The 21,823-nt window shown below is 36.7% G+C and overlaps 1 protein-coding gene across 25 annotated transcripts in view; it reads right to left on the bottom strand.

Annotated features, from left to right (window-relative positions):
* The window catches only part of LPP (LIM domain containing preferred translocation partner in lipoma), a 613,522-nt gene that overhangs the window by 319,463 nt on the left and 272,236 nt on the right, over positions 1-21,823 (bottom strand). The window lies entirely within an intron of this gene.

Raw genomic sequence — 21,823 nt, 5'->3', positions numbered from 1 at the left:
GGTATTATGTGTGTCTGTGTTAGAGAGAAAGAAGGCACATCCCAAGCAATGAGTCTGAAAAATAAACTAGAATGAGACTGCTTAGAGTTCTGGCCAAGGAGCTGCATAGGAAGCATGTGCCAGTGGTCACTGACTCTGAAGCTGGAGCTCTGTGCATTTCATATGTTAATGCTCCATGTTATCAGAAGCGCCGACTTCCACCTGCACTCAGAATCAATAGTGGAAGACAATAACACTGCTACAAGCACATTCCCAGGCATTGTGAGAAGGCTCAAGAAAACAGTTTGCCTAGAGCTTAAGGCAGGGAAGTACAAAGCGGCCCTAGGATTTGGAATCAGGATAGTGTCTGGAAAAGTTTAGAAAGAGCATTAGCCAAGAAACCAGAATATCCTCAGCAACAGCAAAAAATAGAATACCCTGAAAAGCTAGCATTAAATCTTATAATCCTTTTAGTAAATTTATCTTTTTAGTCAATATGCTGCATCAAGCAACAATAGCATAATGGAATTGCCTATTAAGACCACTAGTTCCTTTTCCCCTAGTAGTTTGCTCATCAAACCAGCTTCTCTGAGTTCTGGAACTTATTTAAATCTCTGCTTCAAACAGCCCTAAGTGGATCTGGTATATCAGTCACTTTCTTGTGAATTTAGCAACCATGAATTAATCACTTCGGACTCGATCTATCCCAAGCACCTGGATAACACCAACCTCTGTGAAGCTGTGGCCCGACCCCTTGGGGTCAAACCAATGACTGCTGCCTGCCCCAGAGGTAGCTGGTATCCTTTGTTGTGAGCCCTCTTTAACCATCCATATCGTTTATCACATTATCTAAAGCAGCCTTCTCATCATTTTCTCATTCTGGATGTATGTGCATGACCCATCTATGGTACTCTATGCTCTCACCTGCTTTGTTTATTTTTTCTAACAATATCTATCGCCATCTAACATTATATTTGACATATATTGTCTTTCATCCATCTCCCCCGGGAGAAGGTAAAGTTCATGAAGGCAAAAACTTTGTTCTGCTTCTCGCTGATTCCCCAAAATCTTTCTGAGGGCCTGATCCATGAAAGTGTTCAATAAATGTTTTTAAGTAAACACATGAATAAATAATGACAGGCTCTGACATAGGTCCCCTTTTGGGTAAAAATAGATAAAGGTACAATAAGATAAATGGATGCTCTAGTCTAGTATATAGAGCATATATCACGGATAGAAAGGGAACCAAAGGGCTCAGTGTGCGTATTTGTGCACACCTGTGCGTGTCTGTGTATCTCCCACTGTATAGCCCAGATTTGAAGGTTGCCTTTGTGAAAAAGGAGAGATTTTACTCAGCTCCCTTGCTACACAGCCAAAAAATGAAAGGAAAAAAGAAAAAAAAAAGCGAAATGACATGTTGGTTATATTTTCTCAGAGTCTGAATTTCCAGTCGACCAAACCCTATAAGGCCAGTGGACTTTGCCCTAGGAACAAATATTTGGAAAGTGTTAATTCCTCTGTCAGAGATGAGCTCATCTTTAACCCAATGAATATTAATAATTATGAAATATTGTGGCATTATTAAGAAAAAAATCTTATTTAAAATTCATGTGGCTATTCTGGCACTGGGTCCTGGTAAAACAAGAAAAGGTAGGACGGTCTTATTATAGAAGGCAACTGAGAACTGTGTGAACCTGATTCTCTTATGTGCAGATATAACATTATAATAAATATGAATTTGATAAATGTTTTTCCATATGCTAATAGACATCACAATATACCGGTAAGGGTGTTGGATTGAAGCCTGTTTAAATTCTTTCCTGGGCCATAGTCTCCTCATCTATCAAACAAGGGGAACATCATCTGCCCTACCTAAGCCAGAGGGATGTTAAAAGATTCAGACAAAAAAAAAAAAAAAAATGGAGTAGGAAAATGCTTTGTAAATTTTCAAGTGCTATAATTATGATGATTTTCATACATAGCATTAATTATAGCAACCAGTAACTATAAATTAATATGAATAATATAGCTATTGTTAATTATTCTTCTTCTTAAGGGAAGCATCATTCATTAAGTGTTCCCTGGGGGTATCAGTAAAGAGACATGATTTAATAAGGTCTACAACATCTGCACTCTGGCAGAAAATACATTAACTGCCCATGCCCTAAGTCACTGGAATATCCAACCACAGAGACTCAAAAGTCACAGAATTATCCTGAGCTACACAATAAAATAAGTAATTATAGTGTGCAACTAGCCTGTGCATGCAAGACTTCAATTGGTATCCAGCTTCCTTATTCTGTTATCCCTCTGAGTTGGGAGTACTCCCCATTTTTAGTTTCTTATATTAGATTGATGAAATTTAATAAGTTCTAGACTAATGCAGTGAGATTTTTGCCCCAAGACACCCCTCCTCCCCCGTTGCCCTACTTGACCTTCTGGTGAGAGCTTTGCTTCTAAATTTCAATCCCCATTAGGGATTAGAGTAGGCCTCTTTCTCACTATAGAGTCTCTATTTTTAACTGAAGTCTTGCTCAAGTCCCACGACCAACCAGTCCTTCTTTTGGCTTGCTCATCTACCCTCTCATCACCTCCAGACTCAGAAACTATCTTGCTGCTCTCAACAATGTATACTGGATACCAGAGGCCACAGTTCTATAACTAGTAACAAAATCGTACACATTAACCAACGTATCTTCTCCTTTACTCCTTAACACTGTAGATTGACCAGTTAGCTGATGGTTAAATAACATGCCAGAGGCCAAATAACAACAAGGAATATTCTCCTGATTCTTTGCCTAATGCTTTTGCTGGATACCACACAATCCTATTAAGTGGTCACTGTAATAATAATTCTCATATTCTTCACCCATGACTGGAGAGATGCCATTGTCTTAGTCCAAAAAGCAAAAAGCAAAGCCTGAGCCAAAGATTCACATGTAGATCTCAAGAAACAGTACTGAAGGACTGGAAGAGTTAAGCAGGGGAGGAGGAAAAGTCGATTCAAAGGTGCTAGGTAATTAGGGCTCCATTCTCCTGAAAGCCCTCTGAGGAACCCCATGAAATGTGCCTCAGATCTTCTCACCTAAGGGGTGAAAAAATCGGAATATCTATCCCCAGGCTCCAGTACTCCTTCGAGTTGCCTATAAGGTTAAAAACTCTGTCATACTTGTCCCAAGAAGTAGAGTGGTAGCAGAGAAGCTCCGGGACAGAAAGTGAGAAAAAGGTATTGCAGCTGAGGCAAAGTGCCACGAAGTCATACCTACGCAGAGGTGGTTGCTATAGCAATGGCTGATGCATAAAGGTGGAACAAGAATATGAGAGGTGAGGTACAAAAGGTGTTCAATGACTGTGTCATTTTACTAATAGCTATAAAACCCATATGAATAAGCCATTCATAAGTTATTATTTTCTACAAGATGCTTATTTTCACTCATTCAATAATACGTATATGATAAAAGCTCACCAAAGAAACAATTAGGGCTTATTGTAACTTGGAAAGTCATCGTTCATAGTGCCATGAGTAGAATTACAGAGTGATAACTCTCCCATTGTAAATACATTGGAATTGACTTTAAAACAGAGCCCAGAACCAAAATGTAAAGCCTAGGAGGCCATTTCCGAGACTGACTTTAGATGGGTCATGTTTTAGCCTACATATTGCTAATCCGCTAACTACAGATGACAGACAAGGAGAACCAGTAGTGAGTTATGATAGAGTATTCATTTGTAATTATTCATTCATTTTTATATCCAAATATCTTATTTAAAAAGAAATTAAACTCACAGAAAAGCTAAAAACGTAGTAAAATAAATTCTATCCACAAACCCTTCAACAAGAGTCATCAATGGCCAGCATTTTGCCACACTTGTGCAACCTCCTTCTCTCCCTCTCTCTCTCTCTCTCTCAAATAACAATGACAACAACAAAAAGATAGGGGAAACCACTCAGATGACTTTGTTCATTTTTTAAGTCTATGGGCAAATTCTACAGCTTATATATGAAATATTCATAGAATGTGGTAAGATTAGAAAGCTTAGAAATAACTAGTCTTCAATATAAAGAATAAGTAGATTCCAGTGAAGCAGCAGGAGGGGACTCAAAGGTCTTTTCCAACCCTGACTGAGATGCAAAAAGCCAGAAAGGTAGTGAAAAGGAAAAAAAAAAAAAGGCTAAGTGCTTAACAATCGCAATATATACTATACTTTTTGTCAATACACTAAAAAGTATATATTCTGTTTGTTACTGCACTTAAACCATTTTTTAAAAGTTGCAGAAACTTCCCCTCCACATACGTCAGCTTACATCTCCTAAGAACACCTAATTTTTAGATACCGTTACCATATCCAAGAAATTTAACATGAGTGCAGTATTATCTAATGTTCAAGCATGCTCACATTCCACCGGTTGTCTCTGCAATGTCCTTTTATCTACTGTTGTTAATTCCTATCCAGAATGCAATCAAAGATCACACATTGAGATGACATGCCTTTTTAGTCTCTTTTAATTTAGAACAGGTTCCCAGCCTATTTTTGTCTTTCATGAAACTGACTTTAAAAAAAAAAATTTAGGCCAAGCATCTTATAAAAAGTTCAACAATCTGGCTCTGTCTGATGATTAGATTCAGATTAAACAATTTTGGCAGGGATATCATAATGCATGACACTGTGTCCTTCCTACTGCATCACATCAGGAAGCTCGTGATATTAGTTTGGCCCAGTTTGGTGATATCAAGTGCGATGACTTGATTAAGGGAGAGTCCACCAAATTTCTCCAGCATAAAAATGTCCTCTTCTCTTTTAAATAAATAAATTATCTGTGCAACTCTGTTCACCCAATGGTTTTAGCCTCCATAGATGACCCTTGCCTGAATTGATTATTGCATCGGTGGTTGCAAAATGGTGAGAGTACTCATTATTAGTGAATGGAAATAAGTGGATCCTGCTTAGCATAATAACAATTTATTTGTTAAGAATTCATTTCCATTTTGAGTTAGGGGAATAGGACTAACCACTATGAAAGAAAAAATCAGGAACCTAATGATCAGACCAATCTTGTTAAAAAGGGAGCTCTTGTTCAGGCTATTAAGAAAAATAGTCACCAGAATGGTCTAATTAATTAAGAACCAATCTTTGGCCTAGGAAGCTCACATCACTCAAAATATATATGAGCCTGACCTCATCAGCAGCAATCCCCAGAATCTTTGGCGAGGGCAAGCAAACACATTGACACAGCGCAGAAGAGGGATTTGAAGAGCTAAGATTTGTATGTGATTGCTCAAAACATAACAGAACAAAACCAAACATCAGAGTGAAAATCTGATGTTAGAAGGACTAAATCATTGATTTTTAAATCATGTTTCAAAAAGCTCAAGAAATTCCTCCAGACCCCATGTATAATAAACACCAAAGGCTGCAAGCCACTACTCAAGCCTGGACTTCTTTTTGTGATTCATTAGGAGAAAAGCTTTCCTCGATAGCTTAGGAATATAAAACTATCTCATCTTATGGAAACCGAGAATGTTACTACCCAAAAGAGTACATTCTTTATACATAAAATTTTAATTTTCTTTTCAATGATATGGTTAAGCATTAAGAATACGGCATTAAAAAGAAAAAAAGAAAACCACAGCATAAATTTCACTTCATTTTTATTCTCTTTTATGGTTAGTAAAGTTCATTATTCCCTTTTTTCTAATATCAGTAAAATATAAACAAAAACAAAACAAAAATGTTGGTGATAACAAAAGGAATACTAAAAAAGCTGTATTATCTATAAACAGTAAACTGTATTTATCATTTATCTATTACTTTTTTTATCTTCGATGAAGCTAAGGAGATAATCAATGAATTCCTTTCTTTGTGATCATTTCTATTAAATTTTTTCACGCAAAGCACCCTTAACACAAAAAAGAGTGTTGGCAAAGGCTCTGGAGTTAGACTGCATGGGTTTGAAACCCGGATTTGTCACTCACCAGTTTGGTGACCTTAAGCAATTAACCCAAAGCTCTCTGGGTCTCGGTTCCTCACGCAGTTGTTGTAAGGATTCCACAAGTTCCTACATGTCAAGTACTGTTCACAGCATAAGTATTTAATAAATGTTAGCTACTCAATTATTGCCTTGAACACAGACTCAAAATAAATGCTTCCGCTGACACAGTCAGTCAATTGAGTATATAACTTTTAAAAATACTTTGATGCGAAGTAAAATTAGCTGCTGGGGGCTTCAGTAGTAGAGTTTTAAAAAGGAGAGATTAAAAAAAAGTTTGATTTTCTATTCAGAAAACAGTAATGGGGAGGGGGGCAATAATAGTTTAAACCTATGAATTAAATAAACCGACTAAAATATTTTTGGTCCTCACTGTAGCATGCAGTATAAAATAGACCATGCCAGGTATTTTTGCTATTGATTTTGTTTTAAAACCTCACAGAAGATAGTTTTCTTATATTGCATTTTGATGATGAAGGGCCAATGAGTTGAAGGAGTATATGATAAATTTCAGAAGCCATTTTTTCACATTCTTCAGCAATGCAATAGAAATAACCAAAAGTGGATGTTTGAATACTTAGAAATCTGATGTTACCTTTATATAATGGCTCATCTTCAAACTTTTTTTTCCTTGAATCTTTCCATGACTCGTCAAAATGGTACCAGAATTGAAAAACAAGGCAAGTGCTCAGTTCCTATGTCAAGCATTCCATGTGAAGCAGCCAGAGATTTGAAATGGGCATGCCATCGAAATGGAAAAGGGGTGAGAAATTTCTTTAAATATTTGTGGTTCTGATTCTATGAGCTAAGCACCATCAATCAGGACTTTCAGATAAAGAATGTTTGGGAAAATGTGAATATAGATGATTAGCATAGAAAAGGTAACTCAGGCTCATGAAACAGAACTAAAAGGAGAATTTGAGCAGTTATTCCAACATTTTCACTTCAAAATAATAATAAAATTCCCCCAAAGAAGTAATTTAGATGTCTGGGATAATAATTCAGTAAAAGGATTGAATACCTTACAATGTGAAACATCTTTTCCAAAATAATATTTCATAAATTATGTCAACTGTTCTTCTTAAGAACCCATGAAATAAGCAGAAATTTACTCTTATCCCATTTTCCAGACAAGGAAACTTTATGGAGGAGAACACAGGCCCTGTCCAAGGATTTCCAGTCTCACTAGTGGGACAAGGTTGATACAATTAGGGAAGGAGTAGAGTCCATCCTACAGCCAGTTTATTAGTCTGCGCTAACAGTGAGGTGCAAACATGTGCTACAGAAATGTCAGAATGGGTGGGCACATGTAGATTCGTAGACAGACACTGGAAATAGGAAGAATCTTAACTAGCATCTATTCCAATCTCATGATTGTACCAAAAGGAAACAAAGAGCCACAAAGCTTAAGTGATTACTAATGGTCAAACATCCAACAGATAAGGATGGGACACAAGATCTGAATCAACTCTTCTGAGAACCAGTCCTACCACTCAAAACTCTCAAGTAAAAGAAGACAGTATTGTCATTCTCTCCTAAAAATCTTACAAGTAAGCTTATGTTAGAAGATGGCCCTTAATATTTAGAAATGTTTATCCAGAAAAGTAATACTCATTACCTACTCAGTACAACCATAGAATTCTCTTTAGCGAACAGTGGGGCGGATGTGTAGGCAAAGAGAGTAGAGAAGCAATAAATTAGGCATTTCGTTCTGGTTCTGCCATAACTCAGGACGGTGACCCTGGGAAAATCACCTTCTCTTCCTAAACTTATGCTATCTCAACAGCAAAATGACAGGTTTAGACTTGATCTTTACGTTTTCTTCCAGATTAAAAGGTCTTTTATTCCAACACATTCACATAAATGCAATAATGTGAATATTATAAGGAGCTTAAGGTTTGTTTTGTTTTGTTTTAAGTGGGTGGTGATAACATTTTTTCACTTATAGCCACTTACCTGAATCAAATTACTCTGTTTCTATTTAGTTTAAGTGTTACTTTGATAGTTGAAAATACAAAAGATATAGAGCAGATATTAGCAGGATATGATTTGAAATGCCCATTTCAAAAATAAAGTCGCTGATGTTTTTATAAAGGACGCTGCATTCAGTTGTATTTCTTTAAGAGTCACTAGCTAATTAATGGAAATAGAAAAAGACAATGGCAACGTCCTAGCAAGCAGTTAGGAGAGGAAAAGACAAAACACACATCAGTTCTTATTTCAAAGTCTAAGAAAGAAAGAGAGATGGAGGAATTATTGAAAATGACAGGAATCATATTTTCTAGCAATAAAAGATGCATCAGTTCCCTAATAATAATCTCAAATCTGCTCATTGTTTTCTCTTGGTCAAAACTACTATTCTAAGACGATTCTGGGAAATATCCTATGAGACAGTTGCATTCCTAGCCAATTACCCAGTCCACTGTACACAGCCTTGGACACAATTACCTCTGGGAACATGAAGAAAGAAAATCATAGCTCCCTCTACACTCCCATTATCAACAGAGAAGTGCCTAAGTTTAGAAAAGCACTTTCTTAAATATTATCTCATTGGATTTTCCCAGCAATCACAGAGATTAGTAAGTATTATTATTCTTATTTTACAAAATAGGATACTATGGGTCAAAGAGAAGTCACTCAGGTAGTGCATGGAAGAACTGGAATTTGAGACTCAAATGTCTTGCTGCAAAGCTCCAGCTCTTGCATTTTCCATGACACCAGGCTGGAAATTCAAAAGGGGAAAAGTCTTGCCTTCAAGTCTCAAACTGAGATTATACAGGCCAATTATACAGGCCACGAATTAGGTCATGAATGTAACTACAGTTAAAAGCCAAGCTCCAATCCTCTCTTTGGCCGTCTAGCTCCCCAATTAGCAGTTTTCATCTACTTTTCTACAAATATCTATCAAATATTCAGGACACATTGATATAAACAGCAAGAATTAATAAGAAAGAAGGGGGAGTGGGAAATCAGTGGCTTTCTGCTCTGCAAGTGCTTAGTGTTGTATTATAGAGATTAGTCTCTCCACAAATAACCATATTATAGAACTGAATACAGGCAGGTAATATTAAAGTATGTGAAACATAAGATGCTAGAGCAAACATGGCAGGGGGTGGGGAGCCAGAGTAGCTAAATAGGAAAATCATATTGCTGCATGGATTCACTAAGAACTGAGAAAATCTTGGACGGAGAAAAATATTTGATATTTACCACTTAAGCATAAAGACATGGGGTGGGGGGGCACTGCAACATGCACTAATACTTGGCAAATAATGTGTTCTTTTAGATAAAAAAAATAAAAGAAGATCAGACTCAAAGGTCAGCTGTGGTCAGATTATACAGGTGTGTAAACCCTTGGCATGGAAGAAGCTTGGCTGGTATCCACGGTACAGACATCTACAGGATAAACACAGTCCCCATGACGAAGGAGAGAGTGGGCAGGGGTAATTGTATCTTGGGACTTAGTGTTGATATGGGAACAAACACCTGGTATGAATCACATATATTTTAAGCAGTGCACAGAGAATTTACATTAACAACACTCCCCGCAGGAATTCCTATTTTTATGAAAAAGGCTGCCATTGATAAAAAGTGAATAGGGGACCATATCAGAAAGTTATTGATCTCTTTTTAATCGAGAATGGATATGAATCCACAAGACAACAAACATTTCTGCCTGCAATCTCGGGAATACAAATTAACAGACTGCTTTAAAAAGACTGTTATTTTCCTAGATAAAGGCTGAAAAAAGTCTAAAAAAGTCAAGGAATGATGCTGTCTCAAGCTTCACTATTCTTCCTTAAACTTCAAAAGCTTTTCCTTACTCCAAAATTCTGTTCATGCCTCATTTGAGACTTTCCTGAGAAATGTTTCCTTTTTCATAGAATATTCAGAGTCTAGGGATAAATCAGATGACTACTATTTACCTAGCCATAGTTTATTACCTACTCTAAATTAAGAAACAAGTCAAATAACAAAGGAATAATGAAAAACTGAACTGGTCATTTCTACCTTTCCTTCCCTCTTCTCCTCTATTCCAGTGTAAACTTCTTTCTTTATGATATATTCCACTTAGACCAGGTCTAGAGGTTCTATTCCTATCTTTGGTTCAAACTTAAAGTAGAATCCAGTCCCTACCTAGATTTAAATCAAAAGGATTTAAAGCAGTGAGATGTTCAACCAAGTCATACCTCCTCTCAATTTTAATGCCTTCTCGTGATATAGGGTAGTAATAATATAAACCCCACAGGGAAAACCAGGTGGCATAAGGTCCTGAGAACCACATGTCCAATAGAATGCTAAGTGTATAATAGGTCTTCTATAAATATTGGTTAGCAGTATGTTCTGTAAATGAGAGGATTATGGGATTATACTAGGTGAGTTCTAGGAGACCTTATAACTATTAAACAGAAAGTCTTGGTCTCAGAGTGAGGCTACATTTCAGTGCCTGAAGACAGATCCTATAAGAAGAAAAAGGCTGAAGTTTTAAAGGTAAGCTGAGGCTCTTCTGAGGACAGAAGTACCACAGTTGCCAAATCTGAATCTTTGGGAGCAAGGCCTAACCATTCGCATTTAATAAGCCCTTCATCCCTCTCCTAATTCTTTTCCACACTAAATTTGAAATCTGCAGGCCTAGAACTTGGTTGCCTGGAGCTAATGCAAATGCTAACAATAACTAGAACAATTTAATTAAAATCCTACAACTCCAAAAGCATTTAAGGAAAATTCTTTACTAATGTATGCTAACCCAATTCCTGGGAACAGGGAAAATACTTTTCTGTCATTCGACAGTTCTGTGTTCTCACCCACAGTGCCAACAGAGCAAACACAATCTACTTCACTTCCCCTCGTTTGTAGAAATGACAACGTTTACCACCTCGAAGGGGTGCTGTGAGTTTCCATTTATTGGTGTTTATAAATTCTTCTGAGTGCTCTGAAAAATCAACTATAAGTTGGCATTATTCATAGCACCCTGTTGGAGCTTAATACATATTCAATTTAAAAACAATGACAACAATACAGCAATATCCACAAATTAGCATTAATTATAGCAATGTATTATTCTCACCCTACTGCCACAATTTTATCTAGGCAGAGCTGTTTATGTCGGAAGACTGTATAGAACCTCTCAATAGTGAGAGGCAGTCTTTGCTCAGTGGTACCAACATTTCCTCTAGGGAAAAGTTCACATCACCCTTGTCTCAGAGTTCTGGTTTTTTAGAGGATCTTCTTATTTGCCAAACACTAGGATAGAAGGTAAATTCTTCTCCCTTGAAGAAAGTCAGGATCCTGCCAAGTAGCCTGGACCCTCGATGTCCCATAGTCCCATCTTTCCAAAATTCTCTGGACTCCAGTTCCCCTTCACCATGATCATGGCCATTGTCCCCATTCAGGCCCTTGTCTGCCTCACTAGACTCCTTCAGTCAACCCCAAGTCATTCTACCATTGCCACTTTTGAACAGTTAAGTCCTGATATGTTATAGAAATCCATCTAAATAGAGATCAGGTAATTTTATTCTCCTTCATAAGGGTCTTTATTGTTCCCTAATGATAACTAATATAGCCTCAGATTGAGAAAATCCCAAAACTGTCATCAAAACTACTAAAGAGAAGTAATTCATTTACTTGAATTGGGGGAATGGCTGTAAAACACTCAGTGAGATTTTTACCATAGAAAGACAGCAGAGAGAAACTCTCAGGCAGAACGAACAATTTAAGGGAAGGCCTGTAAGGATACATCTCTCTCTACCTATGCAGTTTAAGTTCAATTTCCTCCAGGGGGCAATAATCTGATAGCTGGTCAAGGCATCCACTGATCAAGAGGTGTCACCATTCTCTCCCCTTGCCTTCTCTGTCCTGTCTTTCTCAGTCACCAGAGCACATCTTGCTGTACTGGGTTTTGCTGACTCTGCATGGGCTTTTGACATGCATAGTTGAGGTTGAGGAATCTGTGCCTAGTGGGTTTGAGGTTTCATCAAGAGAAAAAGAAGGAACTTATGTGATTTTACTGAGTAATTATTTTCACTACAAAAAATTCCCATATTTATTTTTCCCTTTTTTGAAATGGCACTAAGGAAACACATGCCAGACTGCCATGAACAAAGTTGTATTTTCCAAACAGTAGCAAGGACTAAATATAGAAAAGCTTGCTTTGCTCGCGATGTATATAACTTCCTCTCCCATTTCCTTTCCCCACCCTGAGCCAGTGCACAGAAGTGGTACACGTTGAACCCTCTGCATATTACAACAGCATCAAAAGCATCAAAAGGGGGATAAGCCCATGTACAAATATACTCCATAGATTTTTTTATAGAATTCCTATTGCCAAGACAAAGAATCAATTAATAAATCAATCTACAAATATTAACCCAATATCCTTCAATGAGATAAAGACTATAGGTGATAGAGGAATAAGAGCTGTGAATCAACCTTCAGACAGTTTGTAAAAGGGGAATGAACAAGAAGATAATAGAATGAGTTCAGGTCTACGAGTCCAAAAACCTCCAGTAGGAATTGTGGTCCACTGTCATACTTAATCGTGGGCAGTTCACTTAAGAAATCCAACCCCCACCACTTCATCATCAAAAAAAAAGATGGCCTGGATTAGGACCCTTTAAGATATGAAGCATTAAGATTTGTGATGTTAAATGATTTCCACAGGTATCCCCATGTCGCACTATGATTCTGGCTTTATGATATATAGTTTGGAGTCAATGTTAATGTACATGATATAATTACATCAGTCCACAAAAAGACATGTATTAAGTAACAGAAAAATGAAACATCATTAACTGATTGATCCATTAACCGATTCATGGTAGCCTTTATTCTGAACCAGATACGATAAGATACTCTATACTCTTTTATCTTAATTAATCCTCAGAATAACTTCTTAAATTATTTCCATTTTGCATGTGAAGATGAGTGATGCAAGTGGTAAGCAATAGAGCAGGGCTTCCTGACACTAAACTCTAGGCTCCTGACATTATACCACACTACCCATCAACAGTCAGGAGACAAGGAGGGAGAGTTCAGATGAGCCAGTGGTACTAGAGGCTATAAGGAAAAAAAGTGGGATCTGAGTTAAGTCTTTTAAAATAGGAAGAATTTCTGATCAGTTGAAAGATGAGGATACTCCAGGAAGCAAAAATAACACAAAGAAAATTAACTGTACATGGGAAGCTGACAATGAGAACACAATCTCACAATAGCAAAGACCATAAAGAGCACAGTGGGAGATGAGGTATGCTTTAAAGGGTGCCATTGGTCATGGAGTACTCTGAAAATCAACCGAGAGTGGAAATTTAATAGGGTAGGCAATAAAAAGCCATAGAAAGAAAATAACATTTTTTGAGGACCAATTTCTTAGAAATACACAGCTAGAATGAAATTAAAAGAAAAAAAAATAGAATCAGAAGCAATAAGTCTATTGTGATATGGAGAATGAATGAGCTAGGACAATGAACGGGAAAATGAAGGGACTAGTGAAAACCTGAGAGTCCTTTTTGAACTGAAATATGTTATATCTTGGTGACAGATATATTAAAAAGAAAGACATATCAAGAATGACCACAGAGTTAAGAGTTTGGGAGACCAGAAGATATAGTATTACTTCTAACAGAATGGAAGCCTCGGAGGCATACGATGAGTAGATTTGGGAACATATTGAATGTGAAGAGATAGAAAGTTTTCTTGTGGAAAGATTCTGTGGATAAATGGCAGATAAGTTGTGAAAGGAAAACACAGAGCCAAGACTCATAACTAGTTCAAGTCATTAAATAAACAGAGATTGAAGTTGCCTCTATTAGAGTTGTGACTTCTACTAAGAAAAGACAGAAGGTCAACAAGGAGAACCCTGAGTGAGCGCCTAAATTTAGAATCAGAAAAAAAAAGGTAAAGAAGAGAGAAAAGAAATAGTCACAGATATCGCACAAGAAACATGGAAGTTCTATTTAGTGAAAACTGAAGGAGGAAGCAGGGAGGCTCAAGTCATCAAGAGTGTTATCTGCCTGATGAAGAAGAACACGACAGAAAAATAACAGTCACTGAGGAATCAGAGGAGGTGGTAAACACGTGGAAGAGCCATTTCAGTAGAGTTGAAATGAGTTAAGTTCATTTCAGGACTGGGGCTTAAATCCCAGTTTACAGAGAGAAACAAGGTGCGGCAGGGAGGAGAAAGGAGAGGGGAGGGGAGACGGTCTCATTTCATGAAGCTGTAACTCTATGAAAACACTCTGTAGTTCCCATGGCCTAAAACTGGTTTCTATCTGCATTGGGTCAGAAGAGAATTACTAAAGTGACACTGTACAACTTTCAATGAGCTAAAAGAAAATGAAAACAATCCTCTAGGCACATTTCAACTTACAAAACGGTTTCATGAAAAATGATAATAAAAATGATGAAGTCTCCTGAATGTGCACAGTGGTTTGCAATATTTTTTTATTCAATTGTTTGATCATCTCTTCATGGAATACCTACATCTGAGCCATCCTGGAACTCTATGAAGTTCTGAGACAGGTCTTCCCAAGTCAAGACCCTGACTCTGAAATGCGCCCACTTTGGTAAGCTATGGCTTGAATCAATACATCTCCGTTTAGGAGACCATTTATCATTCTCCTTTCAAAACTAACCATACCAGCAAAGACCATGTAATTATGCATTGTTCTACATATGGGGGCGATATAATTTCTAATAGAATTAAAGCTCAAGGATGTTGAAATAATATTACAACAAATTATTTTTAAGGCAAATCTTTTACTTATTGATTTATAAAGTGCTATCATCAAACGGGGTTATTTTCATCTGATTGTTAAGAAAACCCAGAAGATAAGAGATATAGGATTATCATGCTAGCTCTATGACTGAAGAAACTAAAATTTGACATTTAGGGTTGATCTATCTCAAATCACACACCATCTTGATGTGTCATCTACAGTTTAAAACAATACATGGTTGTAGGACAGACATACTCTCCTTTAAGCAATAAAGAGAATGAAACAAACGATGAGGAAAGTAGAGAGTTTTTAAACTGCTATGTCTCTCTCTCTCTCTCTCTCTCTCTCTCTTTCTCTCTCTTTTTGGTGGGGTGGATGCTCTCATAAACCAAATTCTTTACTTCTAAAATAACAGTAAAATTACATTTCTTACAGTGTGAATCCTTTCTTGTGTCACTCCCATCCCTCCTTTAAAAAAAAACAAAACAAAAAAAACTGTCATAGAAGCATTTTTTTCCACCAGTTACCACTAATTTTACTTTTTTATTTACAATAATAAAAATTGACATCTTTAGTAAAGTTTATTGGTAAAAATAAATATAAAAACAAAAATTATGGAAAGACCTCCATTTTAAAGATCTTCTATTTTAAAGGTTTATAAATAGCTTTCCTATATTTTAAAGCCAAAGTATATCTTCTGATCTATAAAGATAAAGACAATTTTTAAAAAAAGGCTGAAGACAATATTGCAACAGAGGATTCTACAACAAAACTCATCAAGTGTCCAAATAATAAAAGCACTTGGAGAGGAAAAAGACAATTGGTGTTTTGTGTCCTTCCCTGAAAAAGTATATAAAAGAAAAACAATAAAACAGTGATGGCGAAAGAGAACAAAATGAACTAGCATAGCTCAGAAAACTGTAGGATTTTATTCCTGCCGAAGATGCTTAATACCATGGAAACCTAGACTATAACTTAACCTCTCTGAGCCTCAGTCCCTTCACTACGACAAGATAGAGAATTATCTCCACCCTTCCCTTTTCATAAGTTATTTAAAGGCTCAAGTGAAATAAGTATATAAAAGTCTTTTTATTAAAAATAACTCAAAGTCAATTTTGGAATTTATAACGTAGGAGCCTTGGAAAGGTCAAACTCACAAAAGCTAATGATACAATAATGATAATGATAGCTTAACACCACAAGGATTGGTATACGTATCACACGCAACAGTATATCTATTAGGAGTGCAAAAATACTTGACTTTTGAATACATCAAGCAAAATCAGCTATACACAGAAAACCTCTCTAAACCATTAGTTTCAAAAATAAAATATGAGTTAACTCCCTAGGATTTTGGTCTTGGCATCCGCTACTCTCCCTCTTTTACCCTCTCTTTCAGATCAAGTTGTTTTTTGCCCATGTTGAGTGGATTACATAAATTACAAAGGAACTAAAGGATTTGTGAGCCCAACAGGGCTTCCTTACCAAATCCATGGATAAGAACTACACGGCACAATCTGTGAGGGGATTGGCAGAGAATATGCTGCAGGCTAGGATAGAAGATGAACTTCTTTCTACTAAAGAATTACAAGGAAATCTATATCGATGGCCCCTGGCCACTTGCCATGAACACATATTGATGACTTTGGCTGCTTTTGGAGAATTTTAAAAGATCTGCCTTCTCTCATTTGTAAGGAAATTGATACCAAGCCAAGAGGCTTAAAAGTATTCAAAATGCACTGTTTTTGTTTTTGCCCATTTTAAAATAAGTCACTGCTCCCATGACATTTGTTTTGAGATCTCAACAAGTTGCCTTGACTCTATGAGCCTTTTTTGATTAAATTATATTTGTGCTGTTCTTATTTGTGAAAATCAAATATAATTTATTTTGCAATTTATAAATCAATATGAAATTATAAAGAGGTGATATTTTATTGCCAAGGCATTGAATTTTAGAGCTGTAAGAGATCTAAAAGATGATTTAATTCAATCATTCATTTTGCAAAGAGAGTTTGTAGGAGTATTTCTTTATTAAAAAGATTTAAAGTGTCCAAGTATGTAAATGATGGCATTGGATCACTGGTGAACTTTTGGAAGGCATGGTACAAAGCAAAAGATAGCAATAACTGTGCCAGAACTCAGTACAGGGACAAACTCAGTACAAAGACAAGTCCATAATAGGACAAGAGTAATAGGATCGACTGTAAATATTTACTAAGCCTTAGAATATGTCATGTACACACACTATTCTCCATGTGCATTACCTCCTTGAAACCTCAAAGAGGTAGGTACAATAATTATACCCATTTTACAGATGAGTAAACTGAGATACCGAAAGATTAATAACATGGCCATAGTCCTGCAGCTAGTGAGTGGGGAGTGGGGAATGCAGGTTTAAACCCAGGTAGTCTGGAACCAATACTTACAGTCTTAGCTATCATACTCTGTTGACCCTGAAGATTTACTTGGCTTAGATAATGCAAGCAGAGAGAGCATTTCTGTGTAGCACCCTCAAGGGCAGCAGGATGAGCTTGAGATTAATAGCAGAAGGTAGCAATACCTGAGCTGACTTCAAGCTGCTATAACAAAAAGGGTGAGAAGGTGGGGGCGCATCTTTGGAAAAGATGTTTGGGGTACATAAAGAAAGCCAGTCAAAACATCAGTGAAATCACTTAATGAATTTATCCTTTCTAATAAAAGTTACTTCTCCCTATTTCCTGACACTCCTCGAGACATAGTAATTAAGAAGCATGGATAGGGAAATAGTGAGGGAGGAAATTAAAAAGGCTTAAAATATTCTGCCAGAACTCGCTGTACAGAAGGACTGGTTATAGCCGGATGTTGCCATCACTTGGCATATATGTATGGAATGAAAAATAGAGGCTTTGCAACCTGTCTATGGATCCTCATGATTAATAAATAGCTTGAGGGCTGGGTAAAGCTTGCCAGTCTGCTCTTGGCATGAGTATTAAGGGAAACCCTTTCGCTGGCCTGCCTCCCCTAATTGTACACAGACAGTAAAGACTGTGTACAGATAGAGTATGGCTGTCTTGATATTTAAAGGTTATAAACCCCTGACCTAAGTAAATTGTGGCACGCAAGCTAGCCAGAAGAGTATATGCAGAGCCGCCAACCACATTTTCTCCCCAAATTCAGGTGGATATAGATTTATAAGTCAGGAGAAGACTATTACCAAAAAAAAGCAATTAAAGAAAAGAAGCAAGCAATAGGATTCCTCCTATGGTAGAACTACTAAAAAAGAATATTAATATGAAAGATAGAGAAGATATCCAAAACCATAACATAGGAGTTTCATAAGGAAGTAAAGGCAAATAGAAGATTAGAATGCTTATTCCAAATAACACAACAAAATCCCTTTTAGCTAAATAAAAACCTGACTCTTCAGATCAAACAGATTCACAGAATGCTAAGTAAAAATACTGGGGTAAGGGTAAGGGGACCTGCATCCAGACACATTGTAGTAAAGTTGCTGAATCACACAAATAAAGCTTACATGTCAAACAAGAAAAAAATCACTAAATTAAAAAAAAAGAATCAGACTTGCATCTGATTTCTCATGTGCAACACTAAATACTAAACAATACTAAACGATAGCATAGAAATCTTTGTAGAATATTGAGGTAAAAGAAATTTAATTCTACAATTGTATTTGTGGCCAGACTTTCACTTAAATATGAAGGGAAAAATAAGTCATTTTCAGATATATAAGAACTCCAGAAATATATCACCTACATGATTAAAAACAACAACAACAACAACAACAACAACAACAACAAAAACATTATTCGATGAAGTACTATGGCAGGAAAAAGAAAAAAAAGTAGACTCAGATGATGAATTCAAGAAAAAGAAATAGTAAACAAGAAACAGTGCAATAAACAAGTAAAAGGCATAGTTTATTAATAATGTAGTTCAATTTAATGTGAGAAATTATTCTCAAAAAAGAAGTGCTATAAAGTTTAAAATATTATAACACGTTCTCAAAATTCTTTTAAATACCACTTTGGAAGCAGGGAGAAAAATGTTCAAGCTTCATATGGTACACATATTGAGAGTGGGGTATATATGAATATCATAATTTTTCCTTGATAGAGAGAAGATGTTTTAAAATATTTAACCTATGTTATTTGAGTTATTTACATTACTATAAAAATACACTAATTTTTAGACGTATAAAAAACATATTTCAGCCTTGAAGAGATCACTAAGATTCTTGACGGGAGAAACAAAAGGGGATAAAAACTTCCACTGACTCAGAAAGAACCAACTGCAGTTTCACTTAACTTTGGGCAAAGGAAATTTTCTAAAATACACAAATATCATAAACTACTCCCTATAAAAGAACTCCAGAGCTAAGGCAAAGCTAACCTTATTAGTAATCCCTACATAGAGCAGAATAACTTTTTTTTCACTGCAGAGAGCATGCACGTGTCCTAGATTATTTCAAGGTAGCCGTTATCAATGATAATTGAGTTGATAAGGGTGAGTGGGTCTGTATGTGCACATACTCTACTATCAATCCCAGAGAAAAAGTTTATCTCTTTAAATAATTTATTTATTTATTTTTTTAATGAGGAAGAGAAACTATGGCATTCCATGAAAAAGGTGCAAGTGGCTAAATGAAACATTGTAATAGTCCCTGTGGGCTCTTGGTCTCCACTTTCAAAGAAGTTTTTATAAGTCTAGACACCAAAAATACCTCTCTCTTCTCAACTGAATACCCAATCAGACGATGATTCAGAGTGAAAGACAAACAGGAAAACTTTGACATTCGCCGCTAGAAAGTCACATTGACCAGAACCAGCGGCATGCCTAAGAACCCACTAGCTCTGCTAAACAAACACTGACCTACATATGTGGACCATAAAAGGAGGAGATAATCGCAAAGCAAGCTGCTGCTGCTACTGCTGTTGCCAGAGTCACAAACAACCCTACAAGGTAACTATGGCTTGCTAACCCAAGGCCTAAAGGAACGAGGCAGAGGGCCAGGAAGAAAGAAGCATCTCAATCACTGTTCTGGTATGTTTTCACGGACCAAGATATTCTTGTATTCTCACTGCACAGAAGGGACGAGCACTTTAGAGTGGAATCAAGCTTTTACTGACCATTTTGGTTTTGCTCTGGCAATATTACACACTATACCTGCTCTTAGCCTTTATTACCTGGATCTGCTCCTATTTTATCTCACCTCCTCCTTCCTCACCCCACGACCAGGAGCAGAATGGATGACCTCTGTAATAGAGTATGTCCATACCGAGTAAAGTAAGTCCTGCCACTGATTTCTATGAGTTCATGGACGAACGTGGCCATGGCTGTGGGCCTGAGTTCTCCGTGTCTAAAAGTAAAATTCTATCATTAAACATGTGTAACCAGGATAGTAATAGACTAAAGGTCACAAGACACATATTCCAGTGCCAGTTCTACTTAAACTTCAGTAGATTTTTAAGTTATCATCGATAAGTAAAATACATAAAATGGGTAAGTGGATAAATGACTATAATATACCATTGATCTTACTACACATATATGAGCTTTGAAATCATTTTCACAAGAACAGAAATGAGTTGGTACAACTTTTTGAAGACTGACTGTAAGTAGGACCACAAATGATTTCAGAAGTTTCTCTTCTTTCTTTTCTTGTCAACTAACTCTGGGCATTTCCCTAAATTCAATGTTCAGCTCACATTACTCTGCTCTCACTCTCTCCTCAGAAGAGTCACCTCTTTCAGTAGCTTTACTGATCAACTTCTTGGGGCAGACATCATCTATGTCTCTCCTGGTGTGACAGTTCCCTTGAATGTGTGTCATTTTCTAAGACAGTAGAAAGAAAATCAGTGTGAGACGATTATAAAGGAACACATTTCAGTTCGATAAGAGAAAAAAATTTAACATTTGGAGTGAACAGAGATGGACAAAACAGTCTGTTTTCTGAGGTGGAGGAACTGGAATTATAGAAGCAAATGTGGCCATCCTGCCTGGATGAATAGATGAGGAGACACAACTGAAAGTGTAAAACCACTGGATAGCACGTATGTAGAAAGCAAGCCACAGGACTGAGTCACAATGAGAGAGGCAGAGTTAAAAGTTGTCAACTGGAGGTCATAAAAAAAAGTCAAGCAAAGATGTTGTAAAAAGAGGAAGTTGAATATCGGGCACCTGAATTCAAAATCATCAGGTATCAGTCACTGAGGAGTTCAAGGAAGTCTAGCAGACAATCAGAGCTGTCTGCATGGGGTTTCCCACAAGTGCAACATATTTTGCCCTATGTTGCATTAAAGGCACCATTTGATATCCAGCAACAGATCTGGGGATGTCATCTTTATATTTAAAATAGTAACGGACACCTACAATAAATTATCAATAATTTCAGGATGAAGAGCAAATTCTGCAGCCAGAAATGCAGGTTTATCACACTTACTTTGTGCTTCTCTTCCTCTGTATTCTTATTCTTTTTACTTCATTGCTAAAAAATCCATCCCCCCATCTGAAAATGAAGGTTCCACCCAGCCACCAAAGTTCAGTTCAATTGAAATAGTTTCCAAGAACCTTTCCTACATATCTCTAGCCATAGTTAATTAATATCCCTGACCCTCTAACACAACACAGGACTGAGACTGTGCTTCTGATCAAAGCACAATGACCAAGGCATAATTTACCATGAAACGTCTTAATTTAAAAGCTATGTATACATGCAGCTCCTAAACTTGATTCAGAGGTTGTAGATGATCCATCTTCTTATCTTTCAGTATTGCCTTACCTTTAATTGTCATTCACATTTTATTAAATTGAAAAAAAAAATTAGTAGATTCAAACAACAGAAAGGAACTGAAGTTATGATCTCTAACACCCTTGAAAACCTGAATTTCAATGACACATTCTCCCCACTTTTAAACTACTCTAAACAATGCCATATACCTGTCCATAGTGGCTGAAATAGGAAGAAGTTGAGAACATCAGCTGAGAACAAAGCTAACAGTCCCAAGATTGAGACTCAGAGCACTAAACCCACAATGCCAAATTCAAAGGCTATAATATCAAGCATACAGGCATGAGTTAGAGAAGGTATTGAATTTATAATGAATGAGTTAAGAACAAATGAATGAAATGACTGCTAAATGGT

This window comes from Pteropus alecto, unplaced genomic scaffold, assembly GCF_000325575.1.
Source record: "Pteropus alecto unplaced genomic scaffold, ASM32557v1 scaffold88, whole genome shotgun sequence".
Classification (NCBI taxonomy): Eukaryota; Metazoa; Chordata; class Mammalia; order Chiroptera; family Pteropodidae; genus Pteropus; species Pteropus alecto.
This window is presented reverse-complemented; position numbering and strand designations above follow the sequence as displayed.